At 35.5% G+C, this 18,370-nt stretch overlaps 1 protein-coding gene across 3 annotated transcripts in view; it reads right to left on the reverse strand.

The window, feature by feature from the left end:
* Nucleotides 1-11,949, reverse strand: part of LOC149775728 (uncharacterized) — a 41,559-nt gene extending 29,610 nt beyond the window's left edge. The window contains exons 1-2 of one of the 3 annotated variants that reach the window (XM_089943101.1): nucleotides 11,837-11,949; nucleotides 5,461-5,532 (exon numbers count right to left, since the gene is read on the reverse strand). The gene's annotated coding sequence lies outside the window, so the exon portion shown is untranslated. Of the gene's footprint in view, nucleotides 1-5,460; nucleotides 5,533-11,407; nucleotides 11,686-11,836 lie in introns of those variants that run through there. The other 2 variants (XM_089943102.1, XM_089943103.1) reach the window with 2 other exon arrangements.
* Nucleotides 11,950-18,370: the final 6,421 nt, after the last annotated feature.

The raw sequence follows: 18,370 nt of genomic DNA on the forward strand, positions 1-18,370 counted from the left end.
CAATTAGTTGATCTTGCCGCCAGGCTTTTATTTTCCCGCCTTAATCATTTATGTCGGCAAGCAGCCAGTTCCATCCTGTACTTTATTCAACAATTAGTTGATCTTGCCGCCATGCTTTAATGTCGCGGTCAAATAAAAATAAAACAGGCTTTTGTTTGGTCCTATAAAGTTGGCCTCTTGCGGAATCATTTTCTTTTAATACCTCATTAGCATGTGTCAATGTATTCAATATTATGCCTTCATTATTGAGGATGTTGACATAAACGGGTAGGACTGTATTATATATTTTAATAAATTTAAATCTTTCGGTCTAACTCAAGTATTATCGTTTCACCCCCTTGTGTTGACCATATTGGACTTTTCTGACTTCTTTATTAACGCACTATCGAATGACATGCAGTGTTAGACACGGTGCTATAGAAATTCAACTTTATTATTTTTATTATCCGAATCGGTCGTTCCTGCCTTGTCCGACTCCGATTAATCGGAAGTTCATACTATCCGGTGGAATCCGATTTCCGGATCAAAAGTCGGTTATGCCCTATATATGGTATCACAAGACAAACAATTCTCAATGACTTCACTGCGCTTTTCCTAAATTTTATGTACAGCTAAAAGGAATCTAGGATGAGATCAAAGTTTATTATCTAATTACTTTATTTCATTAGCTTACATAATTCCACTTTCAAAAAAATTGCCAAGACACTGGAAGAAAAAAAACAAAGACAATATTCTATTTACTTTTATCCATTTCATTTTTGTGCAACACAGTACATGTATATGACATTAATTTTCTTTCTTAATAAATTTTTACTTTACTGCAGGTTAGGAATCAAATTAAAAGAGTATGAGACCTCGCACTTAGCGAATGCTGATTTTGGTAAGTTTGGTGTTTCATATGGTTGCCATGGAATGTTTCCTTCCACAGTTCTGAAACCATGTACATTTGGGAGTCTAACTTGTACTGGTGATTTTGGAAATCACTTCATTGGCATATTTTTGTGAAAATGCAAGATTTGTCTCCCTTTGACCTAAATATGACAAATTAGTTACATGTGAGATTTTTGACTGAGGTGCCAGGGGAGAATTTAGTAAATTGGCCCCTGTTAAATTTCTTAACTGAAGACTAAGGTGTGGCTTATTCAGCTGTTATTATTTACTAATTAAAGATATGGATATATCTGTGAACTAGGTGTTTCTGGCTTGTGTTATTCTTGAAACTGATATGAGGCATGTACACCTTCTATAGTTACTTTACAATATGTAGACGGTGAAATACCAATAGTCGGCTAGGGAAAGAAAAGCTAGCCATCCAAAACAATAAACATGTGAGTTCAAGGCAAGCAGAACATCTTAAAAATTACTTGGATGGCGACTACTCTGAACTGTATCAACCTGTTTAGTGCACTGTTTTGCAGAATTACCACCTAGGAAATGGGCTCGTGTTAGAATGTGAACATCACATGGTGTCAAAATTGACCTTCGGATGTGAAAAATGCATGTATAAATTTGGGATTGGGGAATAAACTTCTTTTGCTATGAACTGCCATTGACTTCTCTGGTCAAGTAAATAATATTTTTATACTTTGTTTTAATATAGCTATCCAAAAATGTAGACCTTTTAAACCTCATTTGTGTATATAATTTTTGTTGTTTATTTTTTTTAATACTAGGCAGGTGAATGAGGCATTGAATTTGTGCATAAAACCTGTCCCTTGCACTCTGAGCTGATCAGGGGAAGTAATCAAATAAAGTTCATTATCATGATCTCACCCTAAAAAACTTAGTTGCATCCCATCTTTTACTAGAAAATAACTGACAAATAATTTTAAGCAATATCATATTCCTTACTGAGTTCATAAGTTTTGAAGTTTCATAATTCAGTACCTCTGCATGCTAAAATGGAATCAATAATCAGATTTATCATATTTTATTATTCCATGATAATTATGTAATGTGAAGAATAAGACATTTAAATGACTTATTCAAGTTTTCCAGGCATTATGGATATCTAATTGTCTTTTCACGCCCGTAAATTTGTATATATTTGGCAGATATTTCAGTAGTTTTACATTTATGATCAGTTGCCTCACTTGCATGACCCATTGGGGACCAACTATTTCATATTTTAGTGGGGCTGAGGCACATTGTGGGGAGCTGGGATTTTCTTTCCAACCAGGATATTTCATTTTTTTCAACTAATATGATGGATTGAATTAGTTTTGAAACAATCAGAGCAAAAGTATTTTTTTATATCTTTGGCAGTCAAAATCCTTTTTAAATATAAACCTCAGAACCCCCTTTTCATGAAAATGTTGATCCCGTTGAGCATGATTACTAGGATCTGTAATCTATACCCTGTGCTCAGACTAAATTACTCAAGAAATTAGACACATCTATTTTTACCAATAGTGTTGCCTGACATGTCACATATGTATACAAATACCAGATGCATACAGATGTTGCCAGACATAAATATTTTAGCATCATATGGGTTATTTCTCTTTCTATTAAAGAGTTACCTTTCCCTCAGTAGGTAGTTTGATAATAATTCACAGTAAAACACCAGCTCTTTATTCATTGTTGATGGTAATAGTTACAATTTAAAAGAAAACAAACCACTAAAGCCTATTAAAACAACAACAACAAAAACCACCAAAACATTAAAACAAAATTAAGCCATTACATGGTTCTATTTTATACAAATTCACAACTATAAATGAATTAATTGGAAACTTCTTCCTCTATAAATGAATTAATTGGAAACTTCTTCCTCTGTATATGACTTAACTGGAAACTTCTTCCATACAATCAGCTTAAACTAATGAAAGTGCTCATTCAGCTATGGTGCCACTCTACAGTTTCGTATTTTGCATAGGGTTAGGATTTTAAAGAAAAAGAATTTCCCCAGCTTTCCTCACTGGTTTTACGGGCTATTTAAAAAAGACCTTGTATATCTTAGGTATAATTAAAAGAACCTTTAATTCCCTTTATTTTGGTATATGATTGATGGGTGTAATATGGGTTATAGAGTATACAGCTTGGCCTTACTCCAGATGTGAACCTTTCAAAAAAGTGCTAGCTCCACTTGGTCATTTTCACTTCCTGAACTTCAGAGGTAAATTGTATAAAAAAGAGCCCATAACTTTTTTACATTTTATATATTTGGTAATTCATTCATTGCCCTTTCAGAAACTGGTATTGTCTAGTCTGGCAAAATTCATTTTCCCTATTTTAATAGCTGCTATGGATAGTGTACTTTAGACAAATTCAGGCTGATTTTTTAGCACAAGGGAACATTCATTTTAGTTAGCAGTGTGTTTGAATCATGTACAATTTCCAAAAGTACAATATCCAAAGAAATATCATCCACATTACATTAATGTAGCATAGAGGCATGCCACCATTCTCTCCACTGTACATGTTTTAAATGCAAACAGCTTCACCTTACATATGTCACTCTCTCTCAAAACTACATAATAACTGGTGATCGCCCCATAAAGAGAATATAGGTATTATTATTGTATGATTTAATTATGATTTTATGGCTGAAATATTTAAGTCACAAGCATCAAAACAGTATTTCTGAATAACTCTCATGCATTCCGGACAGTATTTATGAGTGTCAGAGTCTCTAACAAGTCCAGCCCCACCCATGATAAAAAGTGAGCTATTTTAAGAATGCACATTACATTTTGTAAACACAGCAACCAATGTTATACTGAATGACAGGAACATGAAACTAGCCAGAATTATTTTTGAGATATCAACAATTAATTTTACAGTTTGAAAAGGGATGGAACACATCAGGTTCATAAAGGTCAAAAGTCAAAGTGTAAAATATCTGTCTATTGTTTAATATGGAAGAAGCGAATTCACTTTCTCATCATTTATTTTTTTATTTCAATGCAAATAAATGAAAAGAAACATTTTCACTATATATTTCTTTTACTTAGTGCAACAGTTTTAAATTTATTCCTATATTCTAAGACTTCTAATTTCCAGATAATTAAGGTCACTACTCACACAAACATGCCTCATGGCAAATTATGTAAGCCAGAGCAAAATGAGCATAATTAGCTTATTTTCATGCTTAACATCAATATGAATGTACCATTTTATTCAGAACATCATACATAATTATATGAAAATAAAAAAAATAATTGCATACATTTTTATATTTGCTTTAAGGTGGTGCTCTACAGTTTTGTATTTTGCATAGGGTTAGGATTTTAAAGAAAAAGAATTTCCCCAGCTTTCCTCACTGGTTATACTGGCTATTTAAAAAAGACCTTGTATATCTTAGGTATAATTCAAAGAACCTTTAATTCCCTTTATTTTGGTATATGATTAATGGGTATAATATGGGTTATAGAGTGTACAGCTTGGCCTTATTCCAGATGTGCACCTTTCAAAAAAGTGCTAGCTCTACTTGGTCATTTTCACTTCCTGAACTTCAGAGGTAAACTGTATAAAAAAGAGCCCATAACTTTTTTTTACATTTTATATATTTGGTAATTCGTTCATTGCCCTTTCAGAAACTGGTATTGTCTAGTCTGGCAAAATTCATTTTTTCTATTTTAATAGCTACTATGGATAGTGTACTTTAGACAAATTCATGCTGATGTTTTAGCACAAGGGAGCATTCATTTTAGTTAGCAGTGTGTTAAAATCATGTACAATTTCCAAAAGTACAATATCCAAAGAAATATCATCCACATTACATTAATGTAGCATAGAGGTATGCCACCATCTCTCCATTGTGCATGTTTTAAATGCAAACAGCTTCACCTTACATATGTCACTCTCTCAAAAGTACATAATAACCGGTGAGCACCTCCTATATATTTTTAGGCAATTAGCTCCCTTGTGAAGGCATTCAGTTGCCAGAAAGGGAGGTAACTTCCACAATGGACAGATAGAGGCTCTGTGCTTCAGACAGTTAACCCAAGTACTGCTACCATGGACACATATTAAAAAATATGTAGTATGCCCTGCATGTACATGTACAGAAGTATATTGACAGAGAACTTTCAAAAATAAAATTGTGATCAAGGTACATGTATATCCAACAAGAAGGTCCTAAATGGCCTAAATTCAACAATAGCCAGTGTGATGGACAGACAAAGGTAATACTGACTGGTGGAGTAATAAAATGAAAATACTTGCATTATTTTCCAAGGACTAGTGTGATTTCACCAATCAGAAACTTATCCTCAACAGTACTGGTACTGATAAACACATTAAAAAGGGTTTCTTTTTTAGTGAAGATATTTAACACATTTTTTAAAAAAAGAATTTGAAAAAGGTTTTTAATATAGCAAACTTAAAATGCTGTAAAATTATTGAACTGAAGATATTACCAACACTGCATCGTATTCTGATGTCATTACTGAAGTGCCACATTTTATATTCTGGCGGTATTGTAGTTAGCTAAAATGACGAGATATCTGAACTTACTGTTATTTTTAAAAGAGGTGTGATCCTTAAGTCCACCCTGGCCTCAAGTGGAGCATGTTATGATGTTAGCCTCTGAAACCAAGTGAAACAAAGAATAATGATGGTGTGCTTGAAGGCTTAAAATAATTAAATGATAGCAAGTTCCCCTTCCTAGCCAAACATTCAATGTTGTAATCTTTTGTTGTGAAATCTGTAGCTCTTTCAGCACAGTGTAAAGTGCTTATAATATAATTAGTTGTTACAGTACAATTTTGAATTTATTAGATTTTTAATTATGAATTTTACAAGTAATCTCACTAATACCATTTTGAAAATTCTACTGCAAATGAAATATGGAGTGTGGATGTATTTATATAATTAGATTATAGAATTTAGGTTTGTACATTTAGGTTTGCTTACTTGAGATTGATAAATGTCTGCAGTTGACATAATATGGCAGGTTTAGCTCAGCATTTAAGCCAAGACAGATTCCCATGGAATACATTTCTGCAAATTCAAAGACTTGTACAGGATAAAACCTACTTGTTCATGATTCAAAGAGTTTTCAAGGCAACCACTCAAATTTAAGACATTTTCAGGGTTTTACAAACCATGTGTTCTGAATTATTTTTTAATCAAAATATGAACTGGGTAGGGACAAATGAAACTGAATAGACCTTTTTTGAAATGTTTCTGAAATCTGACCAGTTAAACTTTCCAATACCTAAATGGTAGATTGCACACGCTAGGTAGAGAACCAAGTATTGAAGGAACAATAGCTACATCATTAATCAACAGTGACACAATGGCTTAACTGAACTGGCTGTGTTGTTATGGCACTTAGTAAAATAGAGGAATTGCATGAAAATACACTGGAAAATCAGCTGTTTAAAATTACAGAGAAACAAAAAGTATAGTTGCACAGAACATGGAAAACCAGCTGATTTTATTAGAACAGCAATGAACATCACTGACTTATAAAGTCCATATTATTTTAGCCCCCTTCTCAGAGAAATAAAAACACTATAAAAGAAGGGTTAGGGGTAGTGTTGGTTCAGTGTGTAAAATCTATCAGTCATACAAGGGATAAACCTGAATACATTAAATTAAAATTTTACATGAATCTTTTCTTCAAATATCATTGGTTAGTTTTTATTTGTAATGTAGAATTGTTCTCATCTGTATGCAGTCTGTCACGGCCTGATGAAAATTCACCAAAACACAGTCCAGTAAGACCTTATATACTGGCATTATTTCTCTAAATATGGATCACAATAAAAAGCAGGTGTTCCAAACATTGCAGAAATATTTCAAATATGAAGGCTTAAGTGTTGTGAGTGATGCTTATGGAAGTGAGGTGTCAAAATATGCTCGTTTAATTAGTCATTGATCAAAATGGTGATACAGCACTGACAATCAATTACCTACTAGATCTGGTTTATTCAACTTCACCTGACCCCTTTAGAATCACCTGGCATCTGTCTGATAACCCAAACACTACAGAACTAATAGTCTCTTTGCAGAAAAGTTATCAAAAACAAAAGTTGCATACTGATGACTCTGCTGTTGGAATTTCATGCTCACAAAATATGCACATTTTATTTACACAAATTCAGGAACCTGGAAAACCTGCAAAATGCTCTGTACTTTAAAAATGCCAATGCTAGTATAGCTAATATAGGACCAAACTTATTCTGTCGATTACTGTATTAAAAAAAAAAAGAAATTACATGTATAGCACAAAAATCAGCATCATGTTATGTAATGGCAACATTGGATATTAGAGGGACAACAAGGTGCTAATAAAAAAGGGCAGAGGGCAATATCCTGCTAATTTTGCTAAAGGCATATACTTAAATATATTTTATCTGAATATTCCTTTCACAGGTCTCTGCAACATTAGATTTAACACAGAGTGTGCAACCATTAATTATTGATGTGTAATGAATGATAAAGTTTCATCTGTATGAAGCTTCAAGCATTCTCAAGCATGCATGCATCTATCCATTCATCCATACTATACATATACCATGTGACAGGGCATGTAAGACATCAAAGAAACAAAACATTCGCTATGACATCAAAGTAGTGGTACGATAACAAACTGATGAAAACAGATGCAAGTTTTTCCTTGTTCTTAAACTCTGCGCCAGAAGCTATTATTACTGCACTACCTTAGAAGCCAGATCCACTAGGCGAAAGTGAAGGTTTCAAGTAACTTTGGTTGTTGTTGTTGTTGTTGTTGTTGTAGGATTTAACACCATTTTTCACATTTTTCAGCACATGATAGGCTATACATGGCGGCCAGTATTAATGGTGGAGGAAGAACCCAGGAAAAATCCGGAAATAACCACTGACCCACGAGAAGCTACTGGCAAGCCTTCTCACATACCCACATTAGCCAAATCTGGGACTCGAACCCACGCAGACAAAGGTGAGATGGCAGTGATCTGTAACAGAGAGTGCTTTAGACCACTCGGCCACTCGGGGCCCCTCAAGTAAACTTGGAGTGACAATCAGTATTATGAACATAGCTAATACATCAATAATTAACTTGATCAGCCACTACTGCTTAAGTTCATGTAAAACACCTACAGAATTCCTTCCAGTTTAGTTACTCATTCATATGCACAGTTGACCAGTAACAGATATATAACCTATCATTATTAGTTATTATTAATTAATATGGAATGGTTACTAATAAATAAACATATTTATTACCTGACAATTTCCTACCCCAGAAATGTACATAATTTTTCTGCCATTTCAACAAGTAGGAAAACAATACTATTGGTTTACGATTCTATAATACCATCATCCTCTCAAACAAGGTTGGAACTACATTATCCTCTAGGTTTCCTGGTTACAATATCAGCACCCCTAGTGATGGAATGTCACCACCAGCAGCAAACAAAAATCTCAAAACAATGTTAGTTAAGAAATTTTAAGTTATATGTGTAAAATATCTAAGAGGTCCTAGCTATGATTTTATGTAGTACTTATCAAGATGGATTATAATAATAATAATAATAATAACTTTATTTAAAGAGGGTAACACAATTAGCTAAAACTAATCTACCTTGAGGCCCTCATACAAAGGAATTTATTTATTTTAGCTGCATCTCTGAAGCTACTGGATATATTGATTTTGTTAGAAGGAAATAGAGTTGGCATTTCTAATCTCAACTGGAATACTATTCCAGAGCAAAGTTCCAGAGTACTGGAAACATTTTTCAAATAATTTTTTATTTGGTTTGGGAATTTATACTGTTTGGTAGACATGGATCACAGGTGGGGAGTATTGCCAGGTAGCCTATACTGGAATAGTGATTGTAAATATTCAGGAGCCTACCACCTAGTTTCATGACTCTAGATTGGTAAGTACACAGCAAGCAAAAACTCTATTTGATCTTGAACTATAAATGCAAAATGTTAACTAACCTAGTAAATTATAAGATGTAAGGCACAGTAACCTTCTTAGTATGGGTGTGGTATGAACAGAAATGTATAGTCATCAAGGTCAATGCGTCCCATCAACAAGTTTTATTATTCCAGGCCAAACAGTACTTATCGAGTGCATAAAAAATCTTATATAAACACATAAACTTAACTCAAAATGTGCAAAGTGATGTATGTATATGATATACATACAAAGTCATCCCCTTCCTCAAGGGGCTTTATTGTTTCCTTCGGATCATTTTATAATGGTACTGCACCATGCTGTTTTTTCCTTAGGCTATTTGTTCTCACGCTAGCACATTCATTATGTATTGCTAAGAAGCTTTCCCCAACAACTTGCCCTACTTTCAGTTGTAAGATGCCCTTTCTAATTACACATAAACATAAACACTAGCTTATGACTTATGTGCTTGACTTCATTTCAACATTTGACAATACAACTGGCCCAAAGTTTAGACTATTCATTGTGTAGCAGGCAAATTCTGATTAACACCAGTGATGCATGAATGCAGAGACTATGAATTGCCTATATATCAAAAAAAACATTTTCACAGTTCGTGATCATTGGAATCCATCTGTCTACGGGACACGATGGTGTAGCTCTAGAGTAAGTTGTTGTTTCTCCTTCTTTCTAGCTCTCTTTTCAGCTCTTTTCATGACAAAGCCTTCAAATTGGCAGGTTACTTCCCTATAAGATGAGGAATTGACAGTGAAGTTTCCACATTTCCCTATAACCCCAGGAGCCCCAATGGGCCAAAAGGCAGGGTAACAGCTAAAAACAATACAACAAATTTTTTGTTTGTTCTCTGTTGCCTATTCCTTTTTGTATAGTTTGATACAGTTTGTCCAAGCTGTTAAAGATGTGCCCCATGGCCCATTGGGCAGTAGATCAAGATGTACCCCTGGCCCACTGGGCAGCAGGTCAAGAAAGTGTTCATCATCAGAATATATTGTCATGGGTGTCAAATCAAAGGCCTTTGAGATAACTTTTGCATGAAATAGATTTTAATCCTCTTATTGGCCCCTGGACCCCAGGGTCAGGGGTGCAGTCATCAGCACAGTATATGTATACAGTTGTGACGTGTCTATTAGTCCTCCAAGTAGAGGATAGTTGACCCAAGAGATTACTGACCAATAGGTCTCAATGACCTCAACCATTGGTCCAGGTATGATTTCTTGAACTAATCTTAATCACTGACTTAATGTGCAGAAACAACTATTTTTTTATTATATTTAACATGACCATGACCTATGACCTTCAGAACCTAGAATAGAGAGGATTCTGTATTACTGTCAGTGCAAACCATACACAAATTTGGTAATGGAATTTTCTCAGGAATAAAAGTCATTCTGCAAGACCAATAGGACTCTTCCATTATCTAAGTGCAAGTCCTCCACAAAACTTTGGTCAAGGAATGTGGCCAAGAAGTAGTGGTATTATCTAAAAACAATTTTTCTCTCTTTAGTTACAGTGACCTTTGACCCTCAAACCAATAAATCTTTCCTACCAACATGCAAATGATTTGCAAACTGAGGCAAAAATACATGGCCCAGAACTAAACATTTTGAACAGGAACCAATTTCTCATTTAATCATAGCAACCTTGACCTCTGACCTTCCAATCCAAAATCAAGTTCATTCTTCCTTTAACTGAGAATGAATTTTAATCTAACAAACTCATGATGAGTGAAAGGATAGGGCTGTGCAGATTTAAAAGACTTTATTACAATTTCAGATGGATTGAAGAGGGAGAGTTTATGGGTAGTTTTTCCAACCAACTTTGACCACAGAATCACAGCAAGAAGGAACATCATGCATGTAATGGATTTTTGGTTCTGGCCTACTGGTCATTATCATGGTATGTTGGGGTGATAAAGGATGAGATTGGGAGTCACTGGCAAATGTGGGGACTTTTAATATTGAGCTATCAAAGTTGCATTAGTTACAATTGCCTTCAGTTTGAAACAGACACCAGTGGGGCTGCACATAATTTTTCAGCACATGATAGGCTATATATGTCAAGCAATATTTCTTAGTGGAGGAAGAACCACCTACCCACAGGAAGCTACCAGCAAAGCTCACATAACCATGCTGGTTGAACTGAGACTCAAAATCATACAGAGTGACATATGAGAATCATCTATAAAGGCAATCACCTCAGATCACTTGGCCACCCGGGGGTGGGGGTGGGTGGACGGGGGTTGGGCCTTCCAAACCGAGGGAAGTTTGCAGATATTATCATTAATGTAAACCATTATAGTCACCACCTGACCATTATTAAAACCATAGCATGTAGTTATAAAGAACATATTCTGCATTACTGTTTGATTGTATATCATAAATATTTTAAATACAATAAATTATAAACCACAACTTCACAAGTTATCCAACCCTCAATTTGAATGTATATTAACATAGTTTTTTATTATTTAAAAATCTCTTTTTTAGCATTTATTTAACATTTACGGCCTTACCTATTGAAATTTAAATTGCGTTCAAAGATACTTACCAGTCATAAAAAGTATTAGCGACTTAAAATAATGGATCCTTCCATTTCCAACAAGAGACTTGAACGAGTCCGCCATATTGAATATTTTCGAGGCAATAAAATTTTCCTCATATCAACACGGGCAGTTTTGACCTCAAACCCCCCAAAAGTTAGTCACATCGTATTTGCAAGAAATAATCAATCTACACGGTTGAAAATGTACATTTTTCATTTTGACTTCTATACAAACAAAGCATGCAATGATCTCTTTCATCGAATGTACCGAGGTAACTCAAGTTTCAGCCATTTTTATTTTTTTTTGCATCCCCGTTTGTAAAAAAAAAAAAGTTCTCTATATTTTACTCACACATTCAGCGGCTAACCCTTAAGGGTTAAGAAATTATGTGAAAGATTACATGATTTTAAAAACGACAAAAATGTTCATACTACCTGTATTGCCAAGTAAATGTATCTGTATAAAGGCTTGGAGAAGCGTTGAATTTTTTTTTGAGATTCTAAAAATTTTGTCGGGCAAAACCAAATCTACAAGATGTTTTGGAAAGCTCTCTTGCCGCAAGTAACATAAGCATCCTAGTGATATTGATTGTTACAGCAAAATATGGGTCATCTCAAAACATGTTATTACAGAGACTTGATTTACTTTTCGTTCCTTTCTTTGGTTTGTTGAGGTTTAGTTTTTTGGGGGTGGGTGGTATTCGGATGTTCATATAAGATAAAATTATATTATTCAACGAATGTATGCATCTTATAGATCGAATTGTTTCATAAAAAGTGCAATATTGCCAAAATATGATGCACAAAGATAGGTTAAGAATTAGTGGGATCAATGGTTACGTACCGGTTGTGGATGATATAAATATTTACAGTTACATTTTACTTGTATTGTAAAACACTTTGTGTTTGCTTGTTCCTTACATAATACGACAATTTATGGATTTTCTGTTAGTTGAATATATAATGAGTCTAGAGCATCCGTTTCTAACGAATCCAGGCAATTCGACCAGCGGCTAGCGGCTCCAGGCGGCAAAATTTTGTGTTCCGGCTTTTATTTTGTATCCTAGCAGCAGAGTGGTTGAACAGACCATTTTTTTAGAAGGTCTATTTATGAAAAATTAAGCTTCCTACGAAAACGAAAAGAATAAGGTCAATAACGTAAAACCAAAGCCTCTAACCAACTGAGAGTTTCTCTAATTCGGTTAGTTTTTAAAAAATACTTTATTGTTGTCGTTAGTTTTTTTTTTTTTTTTTTAATTAAAAAAGCAAGCGCGCGTGTTTACCCACTTTGACGCTTCACTGAGGTCGCACCCTCTCTGCTGCTGTAATTAAATCATTGTTATGTCAGTAATGACACCAGCGTTGGAGTCTCATACAGCTAGATTAGCTCGAGAACGACTAGAAGCGATTAAAAAATATATTCTTGTCCGTGATTCTGTCTGGGAAAAACGACAAGCACGTCAACAATCTCAAGCTGAATTTGCGGAGGGGACAGAACAATTATTTAGGCCTGCTACAAAAGCAACTGAAAGAGTTGTGGCGGCTACTGAAGGTCTTCTTCCATCAGCAAGACAAACTGCTGAGCAAACTGAAAAAAAAAAAATAGCGGCGAGAACTAAACAAAGAAAGAAGATTTTACGAACTCTGTCACGTGATATAGCTGCAGAACGATCACCGCACGTTGATGGAAGTAATACTCGAGGGCATTGACGAAGTTCACGCTGAAATCGCTGACGGGAAGTGTGCGCTTGCACCTAAACCAAAAAATGGAAATACTAATATGATTGAAAGATTTAATGAGGGTGTTGTTGAACAAATAAAAAAATACTAAATTCAACAATTTACCTGTGATAACAATATAAGCTATTCATGATGAATCTAAATATTTAAACCCTGACCACAGGAACGTAGACGATGATAACGTTTTAAAATGGATTTATTGGATACACACTGGTAAAAGTCAGATTATATACGATTGCTTAAGATACCACGCATTTGTTAATGAAAAAAAAAAACTTTATGATAGATTACAGAAACAACTTTCTATATAAAAAACGTCACCACAGCAAGATCCCTCATATCAGCTTCCTCCGCCTCTGCAACAAATAGAACGACCAAAACCTCCACCGCCACCGCCACTCCATCACTGCCATCACCGCCACCACCACCAAAATTGTCTAAAAAAGTAACAGAAGAAATAAAACAGAAAACAAGAGAAAGGGAGCAACGGATAGAAGAAGAATACGACAAACAAATGAGAGGGAGGAGACAAATGACAGATGAAGAAATGAAGCAACAATTGAGGGAAGCAGTAAGACAAAAGGACAAAGAAGAGCAGGGGGGGGGAAACAGACCTTTGCCTGAAAAGCGTCGAAACGTCGAAAATAAACCTTCCTACGAACGATTGAAAAATAAAAAGCGTCGACAGAGTTTAAAAAAGCGTCGACACTTTACTGAGAAAAATCTCTGGAATTTTTCTAATTAATATTACTCCATTGTCGTTGGTGATTTTCTCTAGTTTATTATGTATGCTGTTTACGCAATTACGCCTTCACTGAGGTCATCACCCCCTCTGCTGCTATTAATTTATCCAAATTTACCACCATACCAAGTTTGATGAATATTTCTCAACACGTTCTCGCTGTCGTTTCTCCTCATCTGTTTCATCTTTATTTGTTTCATCTTTATTTGTTTTGTTCTTCAAGTAATATTCAAGTTCTGATGGTGGTTTTTCTATTTTTGGATTTATGTTTTTTCTTTTTCTGTAATATATCATCAAACTTCTGTATCGATCTCCACCGCAATTTTTGCAAATCTGATATAATCCTCTAACGCCGTTGTTACATCCAACACAACTTCGTGGACCAGCATGAGGATTTTTCTTTATAAGATAATTATGTTTCTTGCAATATTCTCCACGGCATTTTTTATCACATTTGTTAGTGGTTCCTTGACGCAGCCACGTACAATTGTTCATTATATGAATGATATCTTTTTAATTTTATCATCACCCTGTTACCCAAATATTTTATCAAGTCCAATACGATATCTTGTTCTAGGATCGTGCAAATTTATTGTTATAAACCCGTGCGGAGTAGTTTGCGCTCGTGAAAAGAAGTTTCTGAATTTAATTATATCCATGTCACCGCTGCACCAGGTTTGATGAATATTTCGCAACGTGTGTGTGTCTACGCCATTAAACACAACTAAAATATTACAGTTATCTCTGATCACTTTTGGTATTTGTGTGTATCGTTGAGTAACATAAATAACGTCGGTATTTTTATGTCTACCACGGGAAAAAATCCTAGCTGGATTTGACTGTTTATCTAGCATCACATCATCATACACAACTAAATTATTAATAAATCCGTTTAAAACATCAACGGACGGTGCTTCATCAATATCTGTTATGAACTCTATAACATCATTATTTTCGTCCAGTAATCGCGCGTTTTCGTTAAAATCTTTAAGTACTTCATAACATCGTTGATCATCAGCGGATGGTGCTACCAAATACAACTTATCCCATTTCAACCATCTCATTATCAGATTAAGTTATTATTGCGTCTTACCCGATCCAGATGGTCCTATGATAATCATTCTGATGGAATTCGGTAGTGCAGGATGGTGCTTAACTGGCTCTCGCTGCCGAGTTGCTGAGAAATCAATTATATCCATATATATTATAACATGAATTTATATTGTTTACGCTGTAAAGTTAAGACTCCAACTACTGATTTAGCTACGGTTACAACAAAAAATAAAAAAGTAGCGTATGGTGGAAAATGTTCTGTGTGCGGTAGAAAGAAATTTTCGTTTTTACCTACTAAGCGCGGTGGTGATATTGCTAATTTGATGTCATAGTTTCCAGGTGCTCCATGGGCTAAATACAGCGGAGAAAAACATCTACCAGGATATAATTATTGCGGTCCTGGTACTCGACTCGATATCAGGCTTGATAATCAGGATCAACCAAAACCAGGCGAGGAACCAGTAAACGCTATTGATCTAGCTTGTCATGTTCATGATGTAGCTTATAAGAGTAAAAATCTACAAGATAGGCATATTGCAGATGTGAAATTAATTCATGCATTAAATTCCATAAAAAATAAAAATATCAGAGAATCATTAGCTAATTGGTTAGTAAGATCTGCGATGAAAAGTAAATTAGCGCTAGGGGCTGGTAATTAATAATGGAATCGATTTATTATTCACCAAGAGGATACTGGAGAGGCAAAGCAGCAATTAGTAAACTCGCTGATGCAGCAGCGGTTAAACATTCTACTGCTAAAACGTGGTTGTCCAGGCAGGCAATATGGCAAATTTATCTACCACGTCCTAAACAAATTCAGTACGCGTATTTCAGTGTCAGTGTTCCTAATGAAGTTCATCAAGCTGATATTTTATTTTTACCATATGATACTGTACGTAGAAAAACGTACAAATACGCGCTAACTGTTGTTGATGTTGCAAGTAGATATAAAGAAGCAGAACCGTTAGCGACTAAAACAGCTGCTGAAGTAGCCGACGCATTTAAACGAATTTATCAACGAGGACTCGGACCACAAGGTGGTCTGCGATGGCCACAGCTGCTACAGGTTGATCCTGGCAAGGAATTTCTTGGTACAGTATTATCGCTGATGAAACAACATAATACCAAAATACGACGAGGACATACTGCAATTCATCGTGATCAGGCAATTGTTGAGCGATTTAATCGAACACTCGCTGAGCGGTTATTTGGATATCAATACGCGAAGGAATTGATTCAGGATACGAGATCTCGTGAATGGGTGGCAAGATTACCAAATGTGATAGCAGCATTGAATAATGAAGTAACTCGAACGACCAACATGAAACCTATTAATGCAATTGCAAGCGCGCACATACCTACACAACGACGTGATTTAGCACAACCATTATTAGGTAATATCACTGTAAGGTATTTATATGAGCCCGGCGAACTTGAAGGCGGTAAAAAAAGAGCGACTGATCCTATTTGGAGTGTTACCACGCATAAGATATCCACCGTAACTAGATCCTCAGGTAGACCCGCAATCTACAGACTAGATTCGGCTGCTCCTCAACGCGGATTTGTACGTGAACAATTACAAGTAATCCCCACGGATACACAATTACCACCCAAATCACTTAACTAGCACCAGCGCCTCTACGTCGATTACATTCAAGACAGGTCAACATGATATTTTCTCGTGTATGACCAAGATTGTTATTTTTTCTATCTATGGTAAATTGTCTTGGATCATTTTTCAGATACCGCCATAACATTATACAATTACAACTTGCACAATGATTATTCTGTTGTTGTTTCAGCGCATTAATAAAATCAACATCAAGATCAAAATTGCGTTTATTTTTTTATCACACTGTTTATAACCAGATAATTTTTTTCTTATTATATCACCGTCAACATCATCACTAATCACTGACGAGTCCATGACGATCCGTCTCAATTGAGATATTTTTCTAACTCGAGACACTGCAAGATAAACCAAGTTCGACCATTCGATGTGATCATCAACGATCCAAACAACTGTATCAGTAATAGTTAATCCCTGAGATGAATGAATCGTCATCGCGTATCCGAGCGTCCACGGGGATTTATCAGCACGTAGAGCATCTTCAACAACATCAACGTCGACGGCAACAATATCATTCAATACAAGATTCTGTTTCCTCTTTGACTCTCCTGGTATATCAACGTCGATATTTTGCCGTCCCGTATCTGCTGGTCGATAACATAGTGGAACTGACAACGTTGGAAACTTTTGTCGTTGTAACTGAAACAACTCCCGCTGAAGTGTATCACGAACTATCTTTCTACTTGCAACTATCAAATCGTTTGGTCGCCACGTTTGCATAAAGTCTTTCATGGGTGTTTCTGAAATTATCTCGCGTATTATTTCACATTGAAATTTATTCAGTTGTAGTCTGATTAATTTTTTAAATTCCTTCAACGCTGCATCAAGTGCTCTATGAACATCAGATACTTCTTCAGCGTGATCAACAAAAGTTTTCAGCCAATCATGTGGAGATGGTCCAGCTACAGGTGGTGGTTGACCGTGATCGCCGCACATTATCACAGCAGTATTTCTTGTTAACAACCAATCAAGAAATGTTTTTAATGTTTCTAGCGGTACAGTGAATATTTCATCCCATATTATAATCCTTGGAATGTATTTCTCCCCCATCCTTAAAGATGTCCATGTATCACCCTTCCATCGAAAAAAGCTGTGATAAGTACAGGAATTAACACCGCATTGTTTCATCTCTCGCGCGAGTCTATGCGTGGGTGTTAGCACGATCATATCCGAGTTCTGAAATAGTTCGATAGCTCGAGTGGTTTTACCACTGCCGCCAGGTCCGTTTAGATAAACCGTTTTGTGTCTAGTTATTGGATCGTATACCGACGGTAACAATGAAGTTGTCAACGTTTGATATTTTTTACAGTAAATATCTTTAACCGCAACATCAGCGGATTCGGAATAATCGAGCATATATTCCTTTTTTATTCTCCACGAACCCCACGATGCATAAGTGCCTATGTTTAATTTTTCTAACAGCATTGAATGTTTTTTACTTATATAAAACGAATCAGTAGCAACTCTGACGGCATGCGTAGAAACCTTATTTATCATCGATAATAGATTTATTGAAACATACGCGAGCATCGATGATCTTAAATGAGTATACTGAGGTGACTCACCGTCCATGTAGTTCACAATGGTACCTAGTTTATTTCCATTTGACAAGAAAGCTGTTTCTCGACTTACAAACGTGTTCTTGTCCGTTGTATCAGCGATTATAAAATCTAACTCAGCGTCGTCCATGATCAATCTTGTACAATGTCGTCTGTGATCATATGCTGCTCCTTGGGTAAATTTGCCAATTATTTTTCTACCAAGATCCTTCGAATCGGTTTCATCCGAATGTGGTAACCAAACT

The sequence above is a fragment of the Sinohyriopsis cumingii genome, chromosome 19 (genome assembly GCF_028554795.1).
Source record: "Sinohyriopsis cumingii isolate HCF-2022 chromosome 19, ASM2855479v2, whole genome shotgun sequence".
Classification (NCBI taxonomy): Eukaryota; Metazoa; Mollusca; class Bivalvia; order Unionida; family Unionidae; genus Sinohyriopsis; species Sinohyriopsis cumingii.